The sequence below is a fragment of the Hyperolius riggenbachi genome, chromosome 7 (genome assembly GCF_040937935.1).
Source record: "Hyperolius riggenbachi isolate aHypRig1 chromosome 7, aHypRig1.pri, whole genome shotgun sequence".
Classification (NCBI taxonomy): Eukaryota; Metazoa; Chordata; class Amphibia; order Anura; family Hyperoliidae; genus Hyperolius; species Hyperolius riggenbachi.
In genome coordinates, this window is record NC_090652.1 from 158,049,247 (window position 1) to 158,071,376 (window position 22,130).

A 22,130-nucleotide genomic window follows, 5' to 3' on the forward strand; every position below is an offset into this window, starting at 1 on the left:
AGACCTGTCTTCGCTTTGCAAGTTTCAGAGTTGCTCTGCTGAGGAATTTGCATACACTTGTCATGCAAATTGTCTACCTGCCTCCTTTGAAGGCTTGCAGTATAAATACCTTGTTCTCCCAGAGTCCTTTGCTGGTCATGATGGATTGTTCCTGCTAACACCTGGAGTGTCAGCCTTTGCTATCGTTTGCTAAAGATTATCTTAGAGTAATTCCCTGGGACTGCACTAGGCATCCCTTCTAGTGCAGTCAGGTTGTATTATCTGTTTTGCCTTGTTCTGTTCCCTGCCTCGATTGTCTTGTCGCCAGCGGCAGTCGACAGGAAATCATTCTGTTTGTCTGGGAGTGTAGGCCAGAGCTGCGGTTGCTACTGGCTGCTCCATCTGTCTGGATCGCATCCGCTCTAGCGGTAGCAGCGGTGGTTCCTTCTGTGTTCTGTCTTAGGGGTGCTAGCCAGAGCAGCGGTTGCTACTGGTAGCCCCATCTGTCTGTCTTGTCTTGTACGAACGCTTGCTGTAGGCTCGGTGAAGTAACCATTTAGCAAGCGTTCGCGTTCTCTATTTCGTGTTTGTGTTTCATTGGTTAGTTAAGGTGACACGCTTATCACTGGGCGCCTAACGCGCGGTGATCGTGTTTAAAACGCGTTCGCTGTTGCGAATGAGTGCTCACATTTAGCTAGCGTTTGTTATTTTCCTTGATGTTCTTATTGTTGTTGCTTGCTGTGCCTTTTGCTACTCTCGTGCTCTGTCCTGCTCAGTCTTGTGTCTGTTGGCAATCGCCAGTCTGGCAATTGCAATCTTACTTTGTTTCCGTTGTTGTGCATTCACCGTCGCTGGGTGGCAACTAGATTGGTGGACACACATACATTCTATCTCTGTGCTTATTCAGTCCTGTTTTCCTGTTGGCAATTGCTACACTTGCGATTGCGTTCTCACTTCATTTCCGTTGTTGTGTGTTCATCGTCGCTGGGTGGCGACTAGATTGGTGGACACACATACATCCTGTCTCTGTGCTCTCTCTCTCTTTAAGGGCTATCTTGCCCTGCATTGCTTCCCCTCATACAATTCCTATCTGGCATCTGTGGCAGTACAGAGGGGTTGTTCCTCTGTTCTCCACAGCTCCATCTGCCGGCAGGAATTCCCCTCTACAGGTGCATAGCACCATTGCTGGGTTCTCTCAGATTATACGCTTGTGGAGGATTTCCGCAGTGTCAGCGCGCATCCTGTGCGCTGACCACAGAATTAATTCTACAATCGTTACAGTCACTGTCACTGACCGTTGCTTAATAAGCTTGGATCTAGTGTGGCCTGTACTAGATTCCTAGACTAAGGGCCTGTTCAGACTGTCAGCGTATGAAGCACGCGTATAAAATCAAAGAAACGCAAGTTGAAAAACGCATGCGTTTTTCTTGCGTTCTAATGCGTTTTCTATTACGTTTTGCATACACACGTGACCCAGGGGAAAAAAAGAATTATGGGAACCGCAGAGGGAAACGTACGCTAAAAACGCAATAGTGCGCATTTTTGATATGCGTCCATAGACTTTCATTGCGTCCGTTTCTATGTGTGACGCACAGAACTGCATGCAGCAATGCGGATAAGAAACGTATGCGTCTCATACGCATACATGTGAACTAGCCCATTCAAAAGCATTAGGAGCCGTTTCTATGCATTTTTGGTACGCATTCCCTGAAAGCGGCTAGGAACGCGCATAGTCTGAACAGGCCCTTAAGGCCCATACACACATCAGACCATAGTCTTTGGAAAATGAAAGATCACAGACCAATTTTACCCCCTTCCATGTAGTATGGGAGCCATACCTACACAGTCTATTCTATGGAGCTGAACTCCCCATCAGACAGAAATCTTTGCAAGATGCTGCACACAAAGATGCTGTAGACATTCAAAAGATCAGTATCTGTAAAAGATCTGTTCCTGCAAAAGATCCGTTCCTGCAAAATGCATTCATAGTCTATGATATCTGCAGATCAACATACACACCTTGTTTAACAGACATTCATCTGCAGATCAGATCCACCATCTGCAGATGAATGTCAGTTAAACAAGGTTTGTATGATGATCTGCAGATCTCATAGACTATGAATGCAATTTGCAGGAACGTATCTTTGGCAGGAACAGATCTTTTGCAGATACTGATCTTTTGAATGTCTACAGCATCTTTGTGTGCAGCATCTTGCAAAGATTTCTGTCTGATGGGGAGTTCAGCTCCATAGAAAAGACTGTGTAGGTATGGCTCTCATACTACATGAAAGGGGGTAAAATTGGTCTGTGATCTTTCCTTTTCCAAAGACTATAGTCTGATGTGTGTATGAGCCTCTACTCTGTTCTCCCCCTCCTGTTCAGCCTGAGTGGCCAAGTTAATGAATGGGAAGGAAAGTTCATACCCCTCTATTTTGGAGGGTGGAATAGCTATTGTCAATACTTTTTCATAGCGACTTTAGTTTATATAACAAAAATTAGATCTAGGATAACTGTTATGCTTTGTTCATTGTTATTATGTAGTCAATATTAGATTTTACTGCTACTAAATGTATTTGTTATAGACTTCAATGATTACTCCTACACAACTTGCATCCAAACATGCTAGGCTGTTTATGTATACTGTTATTGTATTTTGAAAATTTCAATAACCATTTATAACAGTAAAAAAAATGCTTCTATCTATATATTGCTCTATATTGGTATGTAAATCCGCCCTCTCAGTGACTTTCAGCCTAGGTTGAACCTCTCCCACAGAGCACTCTTGGAGACACTGAGGATAACACTTTGGGAGACACCGAGAGAACACTGCAGACAAGTTAACCTCTTGGATTGGTTGGTGAATAAACACTCAATACAATTTTGATTGCATGTACAATCGATACAATCTGTGATCTCGTTCAGATATCGGGTAAGCTGACACTACTTATCATTTGAGCACAAGAAGACATTATGGTAATGATCTTGCTAGTCCTGAAGGGAAAAAAAAGAGTTACGACCTAGATATATCTGTTATTTTCAACAAATATAGATATATATATATTAATAAAACAGTTATGGTAACATTCTCTCTGAAAGGCAGGATTCTTTGCAGAGGATATTCAGAACAAGAACTTAGACAATTTGTTATTGTTTATTTTATAACAAAATAGTGCATAAAAATGAATACAGAAAAATTTAAAAATATCCACTTGAGGACCTAGGGCTTTCTACCCCTTAAGGACCGGCCACTTTTTTTCCATTCAGACCACTGCAGCTTTCACGGTTTATTGCTCGCTCATACAACCTACCACCTAAATGAATTTTGGCTCCTTTTCTTGTCACTAATAAAGCTTTCTTTTGGTGCTATTTGATTGCTGCTGCGATTTTTACTTTTTATTATATTCATCAAAAAAGACATGAATTTTGGCAAAAAATGACTTTTTTAACTTTCTGTGCTGACATTTTTCAAATAAAGTAAAATTTCTGTATACATGCAGCGCGAAAAATGTGGACAAACATGTTTTTGATGAAAAAAAACCCATTCAGCCTATATTTATTGGTTTGGGTAAAAGTTATAGCATTTACAAACTATGGTGCAAAAAGTGAATTTTCCCATTCTCAAGCATCTATGACTTTTCTGACCCCCTGTCATGTTTCATGAGGGGCTAGAATTCCAGGATAGTATAAATACCCCCCAAATGACCCCATTTTGGAAAGAAGACATCCCAAAGTATTCACTGAGAGGCATAGTGAGTTCATAGAAGATATTATTTTTTGTCACAAGTAAGCGGAAAATGACACTTTGTGACAAAAAAAAAAGTTTCCATTTCTTCTAACTTGCGACAAAAAAAATGAAATCTGCCACGGACTCACCATGCCCCTCTCTGAATACCTTGAAGTGTCTACTTTCCAAAATGGGGTCATTTGTGGGGTGTGTTTACTGTCCTGGCATTTTGGGGGGTGCCTAATTGTAAGCACCCCTGTAAAGCCTAAAGGTGCTCATTGGACTTTGGACCCCTTAGCGCAGTTAGGCTGCAAAAAAGTGTCACACATGTGGTATTGCTGTACTCAGAAGAAGTAGTACAATGTGTTTTGAGGTGTATTTTTACACATACCCATGCTGGGTGGGAGAAATATCTCTGTAAAATGACAATTTTTTGATTTTTTTTTACACACAATTGTCCGTTTACAGAGAGATTTCTCCCACCCAGCATGGGTATGTGTAAAAATACACACCAAAACACATTGTACTACTTCTCCCGAGTACGGCGATACCACATGTGTGGCACTTTTTTGCACCCTAACTGTGCTAAGGGGCCCAAAGTCCAATGAGTACCTTTAGGATTTCACAGGTCATCTTGCGGAATTTGATTTCCAGACTACTCCTCACGGTTTAGGGCCCCTAAAATGCCAGGGCAGTATAGGAACTCTGCAAATGACCCCATTTTAGAAAGAAGACACCCCAAGGTATTCCGTTAGGCATATGGTGAGTTCATAGAAGATTTTATTTTTTGTCACAAGTTAGCGGAAATTGATTTGTATTGTTTTTTTCACAAAGTGTCACTTTCCGCTAACTTGTGACAAAAAATAAAATCTTCTATGAACTCACCATAGTCCTAACAGAATACCTTGGGGTGTCTTCTTTCTAAAATGGGGTCATTTGTGGGGTTCCTATACTGCCCTGGCATTTTAGGGGCCCTAAACCGTGAGGAGTAGTCTGGAAATCAAATGCCGCAAAATGACCTGTGAAATCCTAAAGGTACTCATTGGACTTTGGGCCCCTTAGCACAGTTAGGGTGCAAAAAAGTGCCACACATGTGGTATCGCCGTACTCAGGAGAAGTAGTATAATGTGTTTTGGGGTGTATTTTTACACATACCCATGCTGGGTGGGAGAAATATCTCTGTAAATGACAATCTTTTGATTTTTTTTACACACAATTGTCCATTTACAGAGATATTTCTCCCACCCAGCATGGGTATGTGTAAAAATACACCCCAAAACACATTGTACTACTTCTCCCGAGTACGGCGATACCACATGTGTGGCACTTTTTTGCAGCCTAGGTGCGCTAAGGGGCCCAACGTCCTATTCACAGGTCATTTTGAGGCATTTGTTTTGTAGACTACTCCTCACGGTTTAGGGCCCCTAAAATGCCAGGGCAGTATAGGAACCCCACAAGTGACCCCATTTTAGAAAGAAGACACCCCAAGGTATTCCGTTAGGAGTATGGTGAGTTCATAGAAGATTTTATTTTTTGTCACAAGTTAGTGAAAAATGACACTTTGTGAAAAAGAACAATAAAAATCAATTTCCGCTAACTTTTGACAAAAAATAAAATCTTCTATGAAGTCGTCATACACCTAACAGAATACCTTGGGGTGTCTTTTTTTCTAAAATGGGGTCACTTGTGGGGTTCCTATACTGCCCTGGCATTTTACGGGCCCAAAACCGTGAGTAGTCTGGAAACCAAATGTCTCAAAATGACTGTTCAGGGGTATAAGCATCTGAAAATTTTGATGACAGGTGGTCTATGAGGGGGTGAATTTTGTGGAACCGGTCATAAGCAGGGTGGCCTTTTAGATGACAGGTTGTATTGGGCCTGATCTGATGGATAGGAGTGCTAGGGGGTGACAGGAGGTGATTGATGGGTGTCTCAGGGGGTGGTTAGAGGGGAAAATAGATGCAATCAATGCACTGGGGAGGTGATCGGAAGGGGGCCTGAGGGGGATCTGAGGGTTTGGTCGAGTGATCAGGAGCCCACACGGGGCAAATTAGGGCCTGATCTGATGGGTAGGTGTGCTAGGGTGTGACAGGAGGTGATTGATGGGTGTCGCAAGGTGTGATTAGAGGGGGGAATAGATGCAAGCAATGCACTGGCGAGGTGATCAGGGCTGCATTCTGAGGGTATGGGCGGGTGATTGAGTGCCCTAGGGGCAGATAGGGGTCTAATCTGATGGGTAGCAGTGACAGGGGGTGATTGATGGGTAATTAGTGGGTGTTTGGAGGAGAGAACAGATGTAAACACTGCACTTGGGAGGTGATCTGATGTCGGATCTGCGGGCGATCTATTGGTGTGGGTGGGTGATCAGATTGCCCGCAAGGGGCAGGTTAGGGGCTGATTGATGGGTGGCAGTGACAGGGGGTGATTGATGGGTGGCAGTGATAGGGGGTGATTGATGGGTGATTGACAGGTGATCAGTGGGTTATTACAGGGAAGGACAGATGTAAATAATGCCCTGGCGAATTGATAAGGGGGGGGGTCTGAGGGCAATCTGAGCGTGTAGGCGGGTGATTGGGTGCCCGCAAGGGGCAGATTAGGGTCTGATCTGATGGGTAACAGTGACAGGTGGTGATAGGGGGTGATTGATGGGTAATTAGTGGGTGTTTAGAGGAGAGAATAGATGTAAACACTGCACTTGGGAGGTGATCTGATGTCGGATCTGCGGACGATCTATTGGTGTGGGTGGGTGATTAGATTGCCCGCAAGGGGCAGGTTAGGGGCTGATTGATGGGTGGCAGTGACAGGGGGTGATTGATGGGTGGCAGTGACAGGGGGTGATTGATGGGTGATTGACAGGTGATCAGTGGGTTATTACAGGGAAGGACAGATGTAAATAATGCCCTGGCGAATTGATAAGGGGGGGTCTGAGGGCAATCTGAGCGTGTAGGCGGGTGATTGGGTGCCTGCAAGGAGCAGATTAGGGTCTGATCTGATGGGTAACAGTGACAGGTGGTGATAGGGGGTGATTGATGGGTGATTGATGGGAAATTAGTGGGTGTTTAGAGGAGAGAATAGATGTAAACACTGCGTTTGGGTGGTGATCTGATGTCGGATCTGCGGGCGATCTATTGGTGTGGGTGGGTGATCAGATTGCCCGCAAGGGGCAGGTTAGGGGCTGATTGATGGGTAACAGTGACAGGGGGTGATTGATGGGTGATTGACAGGTGATTGGCAGGTGATTGACAGGTGATCAGGGGGTATAGATGCATACAGTACACCGGGGGGGGGGGATCTGGGGGGGAGTCTGGGGAGAATCTGAGGGGTGGGGGGTGATCAGGAGGGGGCAGGGGGGGGATAAAAAAAATAGCGTTGACAGATAGTGACAGGGAGTGATTGATGGGTGATTAGGGGGGTGATTGGGTGCAAACAGGGGTCTGGGGGGTGGGCAGGGGGGGGTCTGAGGGGTGCTGTGGGCGATCTGGGGAAGGGGGGGGAGAAATCAGTGTGCTTGGGGGCGACATAGGGTGGCTGCAGCCTGCCCTGGTGGTCCCTCGGACATTGGGACCACCAGGGCAGGAGGCAGCCTGTATAATACACTTTGTAAACATTACAAAGTGTATTATACACTTTGTATGCGGCGATCGTCGGGTTAACATCCCGCCGGCGCTTCCGTATGGCCGGCGGGATGTTGCGGCGGGTATGCGGAGTCAGGCGCCGGCGGAGGATCGCGTCACGGATGACGCGATCGCTCCGCCCATGCCCTTACAAGGACCGCCGCCTCTGTGGGTGAGCTGGTCCTTGCGGGCTCCACGGCTCCACTTCCCGGCCGCCCCTGTGTGTTAGGCGGTCGGGAAGTGGATATTATATATCAAATGAACAGATGGATATTGTAAAATACTGGGTTCTCTAGTGTACACAGGTATCAAACCCTGATATCAGATATCAGATTTTATAACAGAGCTAGGGTTTCCATCTCTGTGGCAGAAGGTGCTATAATGAATATTATTGCTTTGACACATTCATGTTATGTCCAGCGACAATCGCACAATTTTTCATATGACTGGCATTAACCAAAGTATGGAAATATAATAAAACTTATTTTATTTATTTCTAGGTTAATGAAAGTTGCCATCAAATTCCTGCTCAATCTGCCCCCTTGGCGTATTCTTTTCATCTGTCAGTAGAAAGTGGTTTATGAGCCCAGGCCCTGTGCTGCTTTAGAAGTTCTTATCAGCTTTATTGTGATGTAGCATCTCCAGGTTCTGTTAGATGTTTTTTATTGGTATATTGCAACCTCTACAGTGAAAGAATAAACACATCTTTGTTGACCAGGGCTGCCCCTCTAGTAAACAGTAATGGCCCATACTCACCGGCAACTTTTTTGGCCTGTCGCCAGCACACGTGAGCGTGTGTGCGACAGGCCGGCGACAGCTCCTCGCCAGGTCCCTCCGCGTACACACGCGGAAGAGGGACCAGCGGTGCGACGGAAGCTGTCGCCGACGTTATTCCTCCCTCCGCCGGAAGTTCCGTATTCTTTATGTAGGTTGCTGTCGCTAGTCCGCGTACTCACGCGGACTAGCGACAGTTGCGACGGACCGTCGCCAGGCGATTGAGCGGTTCAATCGCCTGGCGACATCAGCGACGAGCGACAGTTCGGGGTGCGCGCCCGTGCAAGTATGGGCCATCAGGGCCTGTTTCCAATTGTGCGTTGCGAAAGGATGCAAATTTTACCGTGCATTTGTGTACGTTTTTGCGGGTTTTTTTAAGTATGCAAATTTAAGCATGTCAGTGCCTCTGTGCTTTTACATTGATTTTAGGTGAAAACATACACAAATTCCCTGTAAAATTTGCATCTGAAAACGCATGCAAATTTCCTGTTAATTACATTGTATGCGAATTGCGGTGTGCGAATTCTGATGGCTCTGCTGTGCAGATTTTTCCTGCACAGAAAAACGCTGTTTTCCTGAAAGTGGAAACAGGCTAATTAAGTTGTATTGGTTGTGTGAATCTGCGTGCAGAAAACGTATGCAGATTCGCGATAGTGGAAACGGGCCCTTACTTCTTATTGCAGGGGCCTGGAAAGTCATCTGTGTCAAAAACACTTTCTTTTTAAGCAAAACTTAAACTTAAAGGGAACCTAAACTGAGAGAGATATGGATGTTTAAACAATACCAGTTGCCTGACTCTCCTGCTTGTACCCGGTTACCGAATCAGTCTCTCTTTCTCTGTACCTGATCTGCTCGTGTTTTGCTGACCTGGCCTGCCCGACCACCCAAGCTGTCACTCTCCCTGAGTGCTCAGTCTAATGGCCCATACTCATGGGCTACAATTGTCGCCGTGTGAGTATGCGCCGTCGCACGGGCGCGCACCCCGAACTGTCGCCCGTCGCTGATGTCGCCAGGCGATTGAAAGTTTCAATCGCCTGGCGACAGTCGCCGCCGCAACTCCGCCGCAACTGTCGCTAGTCCGCGTGAGTACGCGGACTAGCGACAGCAACCTCCATTGAGGTATACGGAGCTTCCGGCGGGGGGAGGAGGAACGTCGGCAACAGCTTCCGTCGCACCGCTGGTCCCTCTTCCGCGTGTGTACGCGGAGGGACCTGGCGAGGAGCTGTCGCCGGCCTGTCGCCCACACGCTCACGTGTGCTGGCGACAGGCCACTTTTGCAGCCCGTGAGTATGGGCCATTACTGTACTAGCAGTAACACCATTACACCAGGTGTCAGCTGCAACCAGGACTCCCGCCCCTCAGAGAGTCTGGCCTGTTAGCAGCCAGTGGTCTCTTACCCTGGCTGCAGTACAGTTTACCATCTGATATCCTTATCCCTGGTTACCAGGTCCTCACTATCTAGGAGATAGTTTCTGCACTGCCCAGGGCCACCTGCCCCTCAGGTGGCTCTTGGCCGAGCCGTTTACATCTCCCGCTCCTCGGGAGATAGCCTTCAGTTCATCTAGCACTTTACTCATTAGGTGTCCAGAGGTTAGTCATACTTGTATTATTGGTGATTCTGCAGATCATCCATAATTAAGTATACATCTGTATTGTTGATGATTCTGCAGATCATCAACAATCAGATTCTCTCTGTGTGCTGACACCAATCGTTACATCTGTGTGCTCATTCATAAAAATGTTTACAGTTGCGATAGCACTGCGGTATTTTCCGGAACTTGGCTCTAGGCTGGCGGTAAGCTATGATTAAGAGCTGAGATAGCTCGAAACATGTTAGCATTCTGATGCATGTGTCTATTTTATAATGGATACGTCCTGAATAAAGATACACACCTGGAATCCTGAACTGGTGCGGACCTCTCCTTTTGATGTATATTGTGGGCCCTGCTGACCTGATCCTGCACAGCACAGTGATTGGTGGGTAAAGCGGTGTGTACACCAACGTATATTTATTAAAGCTGGCGGAAACACTGAGTTGTTACATTTTCTCCTCCAGAGACAGTGTTACAATAGAAAAGGCAGCCCCAGTATCCCTTTAGATGTGCATTTTTTTAAACTGCCTCTCCTTGCCCTGGATCTGTCTATTAGTCTTTCTAAACAATCTATTTAATTGCCACAGCTTAGAAGAACTTCAAGAAATGTTACACATGCAGGCATTCTGATGTGAAATATATCTGAAAACAGGTACCCAAGGGGTTAAACACAGCCTGGGTATTCTGGGATGCCTTGTTTGCCGCCTCTCACTGCTGCTGCCTGGGAGGTCTGTCTCCATTAGCTTTGCTGTTACCCGTATGCTTATCGAGTCTTCAAAAGGAGTGGTATTCTCCGTACTGATTCCGCTTGCTCTAATCTTTATGAATTGACATATGGTGACATGTGTTGAGATAATCACCGCACAAGGCGGTAATTTATCACTCTGCTTGGGAATGTCAGATTTTCATGCGGAAACAGCTTTTATGAATAGATATTTTGCTAAGTGCTCGGTAAACTCAGCTGTTTTCAGCATTTCCGCATGAGGGAATGCTTTATGAATGATAGCCAATGTATAGGTGTTAGCAAGATGTCAGTTCACATGTTTTCTTTCTGTTGTATCAAACAAATAATATTCATCTGTGATTCAGTGTTAAATTAACATATTAAAATAGAGAAGGAGGAATGTTCCCGGAAAGGCTCTGTAGCAGTTGAGCTGCATTCTTATTGAGCTCAGCAGACAATTCATCTAATTGTAATTTTTCCTCCTCGATAATCCTCTGTGTATTCTTGACACCTCTCCCAACACTTAGCATGCCATTTATCAAATAATCTAGGAATCAGTAAATTATCTGCAGGAACCACTTGTTCCTGCAAAACACTCGGTATGATTAGAGTCTTTTTAAACAATCTCAGAGGAAAAAATATTCCATATAAGTACATTTTAATGGACTGTAAAAAAAAAAAAAGATCCTTCAGTGCAGTGTTTTCTTCATTCCCTGAACCTACATATGGTTTGAAATCCCCTCTTATAACATCATCATCATTTGTTGGGATCACCTACGTCATTCTCAAAAACCACATGACCAGGTGTCCACAGGACAGAAAAATAAGTAATGATAAAAAGGACCAAATAACTGGAGTATGTGAAAAAAAAAATCTGCTGTGGACATAAGCCCAGAATATAACAATCAACATTCAGTAATAAATGTGATAAAAATAAGACACATTCAGTTAGTTAATATTATATACTGTAAAGGATAGGTAGCGGCTGCTTCTTGTCTACTGGGACTGAGTCTGACAACCCTGCAAAGTCTGAAGATAAATAATCTGTGTATTCACCAGTCTTTATTTGTGTTGTACAAACTATTTACAAAGCTATTTACACTATGTACAGAAACCAGGTAACAAAGCATACACAAAAACCTCCCCACTGCATGGGCTACTTACTAACTTGAAGCGGACTCGAACTCTTGCACACCACACAATGAAAAGTCTTTATTCCCCATACAGTTGCTGAAGAAATTCACTGCTCTGTGTTTCTTTAGCCACATCAATGTGTCTAATTAGTTAATATCAGCAGCTGTGAATATATAGTAGGTAGAGAGTAGAGAGGATATTTTGAGTTTAGTTGCACTTTAAAGTTGACAATTAAAGTTGAGAATTTCTCTACAATAGAGATGGCCCAAACTGTTCGCAGGCGAATCTCTATGTGCCTTTACTACTTCCGGGTCGCTATGACCCAGAGTAGTACGGCTGTGCTGGCCCAGCGGTGGGCGTCCTTGATCGCGTGGCTGTTGCCGGGCACTCTCTGGGCATGAGCGTGCCGTCACTCATGACGTCACGCACATGCGCAGAAAGTGCCCGGCAACAGGAGCGCGATCTAGGACGCGCACCGCCGGGCCAGCGCAGCCGTACTACTCCGGGTCATAGCGACCCGAAAGTAGTACAGGGTGAGGTGTTCGCCATCTCTACTCTCCAATAGACCCAAGCCTAATGTTTGGCCCACACAAAATAACTCAAATAAATGCACATATCATTGCTGCAGAGGAAGTACATCCCTAAGAATGGAGTGAGGGAGAAAGGGGGCACTTTGGGCACCAATGAGCTGCCTGCCTCTCAAACAGTGCGGATAACTTGACTCCCCCACCCATAACAAGTGTGACGATTACATCTGCTGTGGTAAGATAGCCTGCACAGGAAGAGTCTGAGGTTTTGGAGTACCCCACCCCCCACCCCAACAACACTCACACACTGTCCCAGGCTCCCTGCACCTGTCAGAGCTGTTTCCGTAGTAGTTATACCTCTGGCTTTCATATTGTTCCTGAGATCTGTTCTCTCTCAGCTTGGCAATCTCAGTTTCAGGTGTCTCTTCCTCCACTGGTACCACTTTGGCCTTAATGTTACACATCCTGTCTTTCTTCAGGCCTTGTACTCCTCCAGCTTCTCAGTCTGCTTTCTCTTGGTACTGCCAAGCCTATCAGCATCTCTGTCCTCTGTACATTGTCTATTACCGTAATATCCAGCTGATTGGCCAGTTTTTTTATTTCCACCAGGATCTCAAAAGTCCCAGAGGAACTTAGCTTTTTTTAACTTTAATTGTTATTCTTACCTGCATCTTACTCCAGGGGCAGACTCCTCATATTCCTGGTCCTGTACATAATGCAGGTGGAGTGTAATACATTACCTGTATAGTGCCCGCTAGAGCTACCTGTGCTTTTGATTTGTTATCAACATTGTTTGATGGTGTTTGGTGAAAAACTACTGTGCACAGGTACCCCGGTGTCATTGACCTCTCCTCCAACAACAGATTGAAATTGAATCAAACAAATGCAATTGCAGCTGATTTTGATTGGTCCACTTTCAATCTGCAAACTTACTGAACATTTGTATTGCCTACTACCACCTTCCTATCGTATTTCCCCAAATGTAAGACCTCCCCTGAAAATAAGCCCTAGCATATATTTTGAGTATGCTTGAAATATAAGCCCTCCCCCTTAAAATAAGCCCTAGTGGCAGACCTGCTCCCGCCCACCCACTTAATTTCTCACCCGCTCGCTTTACCGCCCCTGCTGTCGCTCCTGGCCCCCTCCTTAAAGTCCAGATCCCTCTGCTGATTATGCCCGGCATAATTCAGACCGCAAATCAGCGGTGACTTGCAGTGAAAGCAGCTAATGTTGTCCAGTAACAGCACCGCCCTATACAGGAAGTGATCTCTGTTTGTGTCCTGTTGGCGATGTTACTGGACAACTTACCGTAGCTGCTTTCACTGCAAGTCAGCGCAAATCTGCGGTGTGAATTATGCTGGGCATAATCAGCAGAGGGATTCGGACTTTAAGGAGAAGGCCAGGAGCGAGAACAGGGGAGGTAAAGTGGGTGGGGGGGAAGCTAGCTATATATGCTGCCTATATACAAGGGGGAATCAGATTATTTACAGGGGAAATCTGACTATATACGGGGGGAATCTGACTATATGCACTGGATGTATGGGGGGGGGGGGGTCTGACTACATACACTGGCTGTATGGGGGGGGGGTCTGACTATATATACTGGCTGTATGAGGGGGGGGGTCTGACTACATACAGTGACTACATACACTGGCTATATATAGGGAGGGGGGGGGGGGGCTGACTATAAACACTGTCTATATACAGGGATAATCTGATTATAAACACTAAAGGGGATCTGGCTACCACCACAAAATATAAGACCTCCCCAAAAATAAGCCCTAGCACATCTTTAAAAATAAAAAAAGAATATAAGACAGTTTCTTATTTTCGGGGAAACACAGTGTCACTAAAATTACTTGTTACTAGCTGTCTGTGATAAGAAACTATCACAATTTTTATTATGTGATTTGTATCATCTTCTTGATGCTAGTAACAGCCTATTTTTGATAAATTCTATAAGTCATTGGAAATATCTGCACATTGTTGGAATTCTCTACTTGTCTTTAGTTTGTTTAGTGTGGTCTGCATCGAGGGGCGGAATTTAGGGCACCACAGCTTATGTGCCTATAGGCTCCTGAGCTGTAAATCCAGCCCTACCCGGGGGTTATTACAACTGTAAACCAACAGGTTAAATTGGTAAGTATCAGCACTGAAGTAAGGACTGAAGAATACAGACACCTCAGCAAAGCAGTAATTGTTTGTTGCTGCTCAGACTGAGTCAACCGTGTACACATGGCAGTCAGATCTTGAACAATAATCACACTCCTTTTCTCTTCAAACCCCATAATAGGCTGAGAAAGTGTGAAAGAGAAATCTGTACATTCTGAACAAATAAACACAAGCAAAACAACTTGGTGAATTCTTACTGTTTACATAAGAATCACCCTACCGTTTATGCTCTGCACACATATGTTGTAAACTAGGTTTGAGTGAATAATATTTGCTGTTGAAGAAGAAACGTAAAGTTTCAAAAGCTTGCAAAAAAAAAAGAAAAAAAGATCAGACAGATCACACTAATCTAATCTTCCTCTGTGTACCTCAGGAATGGATATACCTCCTGCCCATAGACATTAGCATAAAGGTGGCCATACATTAGCCGACCAACCAACCAATCGACCATCCAATTCGATTATTATAATCGAATGGGATGAAAATTAGTGCTGCCAAGTGCATGCCTGACCAACAAAGCGACCAATTTCGGGACAGAAATTGTCCGCATGGTCGATCGCACATGCTGGAAGATGTCGGGCCGAAGTTGGTTGGTCGGGTGTGCGGCGGTACGGCGGCCGATTTGCAAACGAGCAACGAGACGACAAAACCCCCACCGCTGCCGCCGCGATGTATAAACAGGGACGGATCAAGACCAAGTTGCTCCTGGGGCAAGGTTAGGTTTTGGCGCCTAAAGGTCAGGTTTTGGCGCTTAAACTGCCATTCATTTTGCCACCTTTTTAAGAATTCAACAAACTGTGCCTGGGGCAAGATACCCGCTTGCCCCCCCCCCCTCCCCCCCCTAGATCCGTCCCTACAGTATAAATGTATGTAGTGTGTGTGCATTTATACATTACCTGTCCGGTGTCAGCCTCCACACGGTTTCCGTCCATCTTTCCGGGTTCCGCATACATGCTGGTCTGACGTCAGACGCTATGCGCCGCTAGCGTGTATGCGGCTGTTAAATGCACACACACTACATACATTTATATATTTTGGGGGCAGCGGCCAGGTGGACGGGCTCAGTCGATTCCCTGATGATTTAATGCTGAAATCGGACGGGAATCGGCCTGTAGTGTATGGGCAGATTCGACAAAAGACAAATTTATCTCTAATCAGATTCGATTAGAGATAAATTTGTCTCTTGGTCGAATCTGCCCATAATCTTCTAATGCATGGACACCCTTAAGCTGCAAGCACACAGCTTACTGATGTTTAAAAAGCCTAATAATAGCAAGGACTGTCTAAACAGCAGTGGTGCAAACTCTCTTGGACTGCATGGGACAACCAATCCAGCAGCGAAAAGGGTAAAACAATGTAAATAATTTATGTATAGACAGTACGCAGTGATGCAGGTATCTCCTCATCTGTCTACAAATAATCAACGTTTTTCAGCCTTAGAAACAGTTCATGGTGAAGTGTACCTAAGCGTTTTTCATTAAAAAATCTTAAATGACAACAATATGACACCAGTTCATAAAAAAATCAATACAACAGTTCTTTATTAGTCAGATGTGGTATGCCTCTGTATTCGTTTTGTTCTAGATGATAATATTTGCTTATGTCCATCAGAGGGCAGTATAACCCTTCTAATATGCCCAACCAGAAAATAACAATAACATTTCTATAGCACTTTTCTCCCATAGGACTCTAAGCACGTAGGCTCTCTCAGATTCAGTAATTGGTAGTAAGGTGAAGTATTCACACAACAACAAAAGTTATATTTCTGCAAATGCCAGACTGAACAGGTGGGTTTTCAGACTGGATTTAAACACATCCAGACGTCCAGAGATGGAGCTGTCCTGATCTGCTGAGGTAAGGATAAAAAGGGTTGTTTTAAAAGGGTAAGTTCTATGCAATTATAATTATTATTATTGCACAGAACTTGAAGTGCCAACATATTCCGAGGCGATGTACAAAGTAAGAAAAACAAACATAGGGACATAATAATACAGACAATGGTATACATCAAATATGGACGCTAGTACAAAATACAGAATTAGTAATTACAGTGACAAATGTAACATAATGAATAAAATGTATAACAGATTGCAAGATACAAAATGAATAACAAATTCCAAGACACAAAAGAGTGAGAGAGCCGTGCCCTGGCGAGCTTTAATCTAATTGAACAAACCTTTCAAACTACTGGGAAACTCTTTCAGCAGCATACAGAAGACTAGCCTAAAGAAAGAAGTACAGTTGGTAAATAATGAGGGGTACAAATAGCGCTTTTTAGAAAGTACTGCCAATCAGAAAATAGATCACCACTTTCAAAGCCTGACCACAAACTTTTATAACATAAAAGGTCAATCAGCTTTTGTTGCAATCAAGGCCACAAACACAGTAGCTAAATGTACCCTAAAGCTGTACTCAGAAGCTCCATTCACTTAAATGGAGTAACAGATTGTTACTCATCATAACTAAGTTTTTGCCAGGGCAGTTATTTGAAAAGTAAGCTACAGCCACAAAGTAACTGTGTACAGTTGATCTTTAAAGAGAAACTCCAACCTAGAATTGAACTTTATCCCAATCAGTAGCTGATACCGCCTTTTACATAAGAAATATATTGCTTTTCACAAACAGACCATCAGGGGGCGCTGTATGACTAATTTTGTGCTGAAACCCCTCCCACAAGAAGCTGTGGTACTCTGGGCAAACTGCCACAATGAAACAATGTTTACAGACAGGAAATAGCTGTTTACAGCTGTCTCTAACAACCAAAACAGCTAGCAGCAGCTACATAACCTGCCCACAATAAAAATGTCACCATGTAATAAATGTCAGAATGTAAATCGGGGTGAGGAAAGATTTTACAATGAGCAAACACTGACTAAATCATTTATACATAATTATGGTAAAAAATGAAGCACTTTTTTACTACATTATTTTCACTGGAGTTCCTCTTTAAAGTGGCAAGAGTGGTTTGTCAATAGGTGTTATAGAAGTTGCCATTGCACCAGGATCCCTGGACCAGAGTGACCTACCAGTGGCGCTCCTTAAAGAGGAACTCCAGTGAAAATAATGTAATAAAAAAAAGTGCTTCATTTTTACAATAATTACGTATAAATGATTTTGTCAGTGTTTGCCCATTGTAAAATATTTCCTCTCCCTGCTTTACATTCTGACATTTATCGCATAGTGACATTTTTACTGTTGGCAGGTAATGTCAGTGGAAGGAGATGCTGCTTGCTTTTTTGGCAGTTGAAAACAGCTGTTATTTCCCACAATGTAACAAGGCTCCCACAGTGTGATGTCAGACCCATGGTCCTGACATCACCCTGTGGGAGGGGTTTCACCACAATATAAGCTATACAGAGCCCCCTGATGATCTGTTTGTGAAAAGGAAATGATTTTTCATGCAAAAGGGGGTATCAGCAACTGATTGGGATGAAGTTCAATTCTTGGTTACAGTTTCTCTTTAAACTATTCATTAACTCTTCATTGGTGCTATACAGGTAATGGTCACCTATATATGTGCTTGTGCTTTGAATAGTGGTAACCTCTGTCTCTCACACACACATGTTGTTTGCTCTTGCCTGGTTTTGGTGTTTGAAACAAACACCCTTATAAACCATCATTCCCTATAACATTATTTACTCTGATAGCCACGTTAAAATTATGGTGTTTATAATTAGAATGACGTTGCATAACAGCAAAGTGATGATCACAGTAAAATGGTGATACCGCATTAAACTGGTGAATATTAAAGTGTACCTGAACTCATGCACAGGACACAAGAAAAACACAGATTAATTCACCTGTTTGTATTTAGAGAGTTTAGCCTACGTAATTCCCCCTCATCTGTGACTGATCACAATTGTAATTTGATCTTTCAGCTTTGCCAGCTCAGGAATCTTGGCAGTCCTCAGCATGGCAGCTAATCTGTAAACACAGGATGTTAACCCTATGTCTGCTTTCATGAAAACAGGAAGTAGGCACAATGCAGATTTATTGCAGGATTTCTATCACCTGCAACAAATAAATGTGTCACGATCTGCATCTGCTGGTAACATCATGAACTCTTTGGATGAACTTCCTATGTCTCACCAGCAGATGTCCTCAGTCTCTTCAGGGATTATGCAGCCTGAACTGCTCTCTGCCCACCAGCAGAGGTCTCTACTTCAGGAACATTTCTGTTGCAGACTGAGGGCAGGTCTGGGATCACATGGACATTGTCATCTGACCTCCCAGCACACAATATAATGAGCTTCAGCAGGCAAGTCCACTTCTAGTTCATCAAGCCTGTTTCCTGGTCCTGATTCCTGTGTTCTAGCCTTCCCTGCCTTGCTCTTGTTACCTGCCGTGTATGACCTTTTGCTATTCCCTGACTAATGTTTTGCCTAGTGATTATATTGCTGTATGATACTCTGGTTTGACCTTGCTTGTGACTACCCGTTGCCTGTCGATATCTGGTTTAGTTGCCTTGTGTATGTATATATTGTATTGACTACTACTAGTCCTGTGTACGTTTTGATGCTATTTACTTAATTTATGTTTACTATTGCAATAAACCTTTATGTTATTTTTCCTTATTCCTAGTCTGAGTCTTGGTGTATTTCCACATTAGTGACAAACCTGCATTTCTTGCAATTCCTATGCACTACACCTGATGTTTTACGTTACCAGTGCAGAGGTATCGTAACAAAATGTTTTTCTGTTAAGGTTATGCTGTTGCTTATCTTTAAGAGCAAATTATGTGTTCTAAGTGCAGGTCCGCTTTAAAGTTGATGGACTTTTTAAAAAAATCTTCCCAAAAAATAAAATCAATTTTTATTTCTAGTGAACAGACAGCTTTCTTATTAAACAAAAATGTTTATTGAATATTAATTGAATTATAATCATAATACAGGTTTTGCATTCATGCAGTATAAATCTATAACATTATCCTTTTAACACATATATAGAAAATATATAGGAAGCCACAAGGGTCAAACACTTATCTCCCTGTTTCTTAATGCATTACTAACCAGTATTCCCAAGTCCTTCTCCAAGGCTGATGTTCCCAGCTGTATGCCATTTCGTTTCTAGCTTGTCCTGCCATTGGGACATCAAAGAAGCATAATACATTTACAATAATCATTATATTTAACCTTGAGGACCGCGGTGTTAAACCCCCCCTAGTGACCAGGCCATTTGATAATTGGGCCACTGCTGCTTTAAGGCCTCACTGCAGGGCCGCATAATTCAGCACACAAGTGATTCCTCCCACCTTTCTCCCCACCAACAGAGCTCTCGGTTAGTGGGGTCTGATCGCTCCCCCAATGTTTGTTTTTCTCACAAATATTTATTACATTACTTGTTAAATAAATGTAACTATTTTTTTTATTTATTTTATCACCCAAAACTACACTGCATACTCACCATGAGTTTGGGGGGAGCACATTACATGGTGGAGACCAGGGGTTCTCAGCAGGCAGAGGGGGATGCAATGATTTCCATCACATTTTATTTCTAAATCTGCTGGAAATCTGTGTGCAGTGTGTGGCTACAATAGATCCCTCTCTGATCAGATTCAGTCAGAGAAGGATCTATCTAAAGCCTAGTACACGCCATACAATTTTCTGTTAGATTTCACCATACAATATTCTGTTAGATTTTTCTGTTAGATTTTTTGTTAGATTATTTTCTGTAGAGACTGGTCATTATCTCTGGTGCATTGTCTCCTGCCGAGTAGAAAATGTTAGAAATTATCTATGTGGCAGGTAAATCTAAAGGGGCCCATACATTATACTATTTCCCACCGATATACAGCATATTCGATCACTGTGATCGAATCTGCTGTTAAATCATTGCGCAAACGCTGACCGAACGATCGATTTCCGTCCGAAATTGATTGTTCCCATCGATCTGACCGCGCAGAAGAATTCGCTTGGAAGAACAAAGAGAAATCGAGAGCCCAATATGGTGTAGTATTGTTAAGTTGGTTGTGGTTAAAAGCAAAATATTTAGATATACTCACAAACATGGGTTACCCATAGGCAACCACTTCAATTGCAGGTGGGGAGTATTAGAACCTGACCCCACTCAGGTTTTTAAGATGTCGCTCTCTGTAGATAGGAAACGGGGTAGCACCCCTCCACCGAGGGTGGAATCAAGATTTCAGCAAGGCTTGGTGTACAGAGGCGCCAGAGTAGAATAAAAACATTTAAAAACCGTCTAAAAGAGGGGGATGTTCAGGTGGACTTACCTCCCTCAAAAATATACAACTCAATTGAGTCACAATATATCAATACAAAAATATTTTATTAAACTCCTCTTAGTGCAACGCGTTTCGCAGGTGTGGTCCTGCTTCATCAGGCAAACAGGAGTATAACTCAATGGGTCTAGATACAGAAGTGAGCGCCTCTGTATCTAGACCCATTGAGTTATACTCCTGTTTGCCTGATGAAGCAGGACCACACCTGCGAAACGCATTGCACTAAGTGGAGTTCAATAAAATATTTTTGTATTGATATATTGTGACTCAATTGAGTTTTATATTTTTGAGGGAGGTAAGTCCACCTGAACATCCCCCTCTTTTAGACGGTTTTTAAACGTTTTTATTCTACTCTGGCGCCTCTGTACACCAAGCCGCGCAGAAGAATTCGCTCGATCGCCGGTGGGTCGGGAGTGCGCTGATAGCGGCGTTCGAATGTCTGATGACCAACGCTAGCGGTAATACATTACCTGTTCCGCCGGCGCGTGTCCCCGCTGTCTCTTCTCCGTGCTGGGCTCCAGGGCTCCAGCTGGCTTCGCTTACTTCCTGTCGGGGGAAGTTTAATTAAAGAGTAGAGCGCCCTCTACTGTTTAAACTTCCCCCGGCAGGAAGTAAAGTGAAGCTGAAGCCCTGAAGCCAAGCGCGGAGAAGAGGCAGCGGAGACCAGGGGACTCGCGCCAGCCGGATCAGGTAATGTATGCAGAAGGGGGGGGGGGGGCAGCTACACAGATGGTGAATCGGTTTCATAGTGAAATCGATTCAAAATCTGTTTGCAGTGTAGGGAGCCACTAGATCCCTCCTTGATCAGATTAGATCACAGAGGGATCTATCTGCTGATCGATCTGGTGGCAATCAACCAGTGTATGGCAGCCTTAACAGAAAATCTAACAGCAAATTGTATGGTGTGTACCTAGCATAATGATCGCATCTGCTGCCCCATCTGCCAATTTATGGGCAACTTAACTTGGATGATCTCTGAAGGCTGCCGGCTTCAGAGTGCACCTGTACTCACAATAGATTTGTGCCTGAAACAATTATAAATGATTGTTTTGGGCGATAAAAATCTAATTTTTGTGTATATAGCTTATGTCTACCAAACTAATGAAAGCTGCTAATTCAGTTCCAGTGGTAACTAGCAACATACAGCGAACCTAGCTCAATACAGCTTATTTATCAGAACATTAGCTTCTTATTTTACTTTCAGCTTAACACACCCAGATCGCAATCTACTCTGTACAAACTAGAATCTGTGTGCAGTTTATTAACATCATCCAGAACAAATAATTGCAAAATCCTGTGCTGTAATCCCAAAAGTCTATACTTAGCTGCCTGCAAGGTATGTCAATGACACTCCATGCCAGCAGGAGTCCCTTGGCAAATACCTCTGTCTCTCATAGCACTGAATAGCAGCAGTTGAGAGATTATTTCTGAGTAACTAGTCACAGCTGCAAGGTCACATGAAGTGTTTACCACCATTCCTCCACACAACACTGGCATGATACACTCACGCTTCACAAGACATTTCCAAAAGGAGAATTGTCTCTACATTGAAGACATAATGCTGGGAATACACCATGAGATGGTTTGATAGATAATTTCTGACATGTCCAATCTGATTTTCGATCGTTTTTCTGATCGATTTCATATAGAAG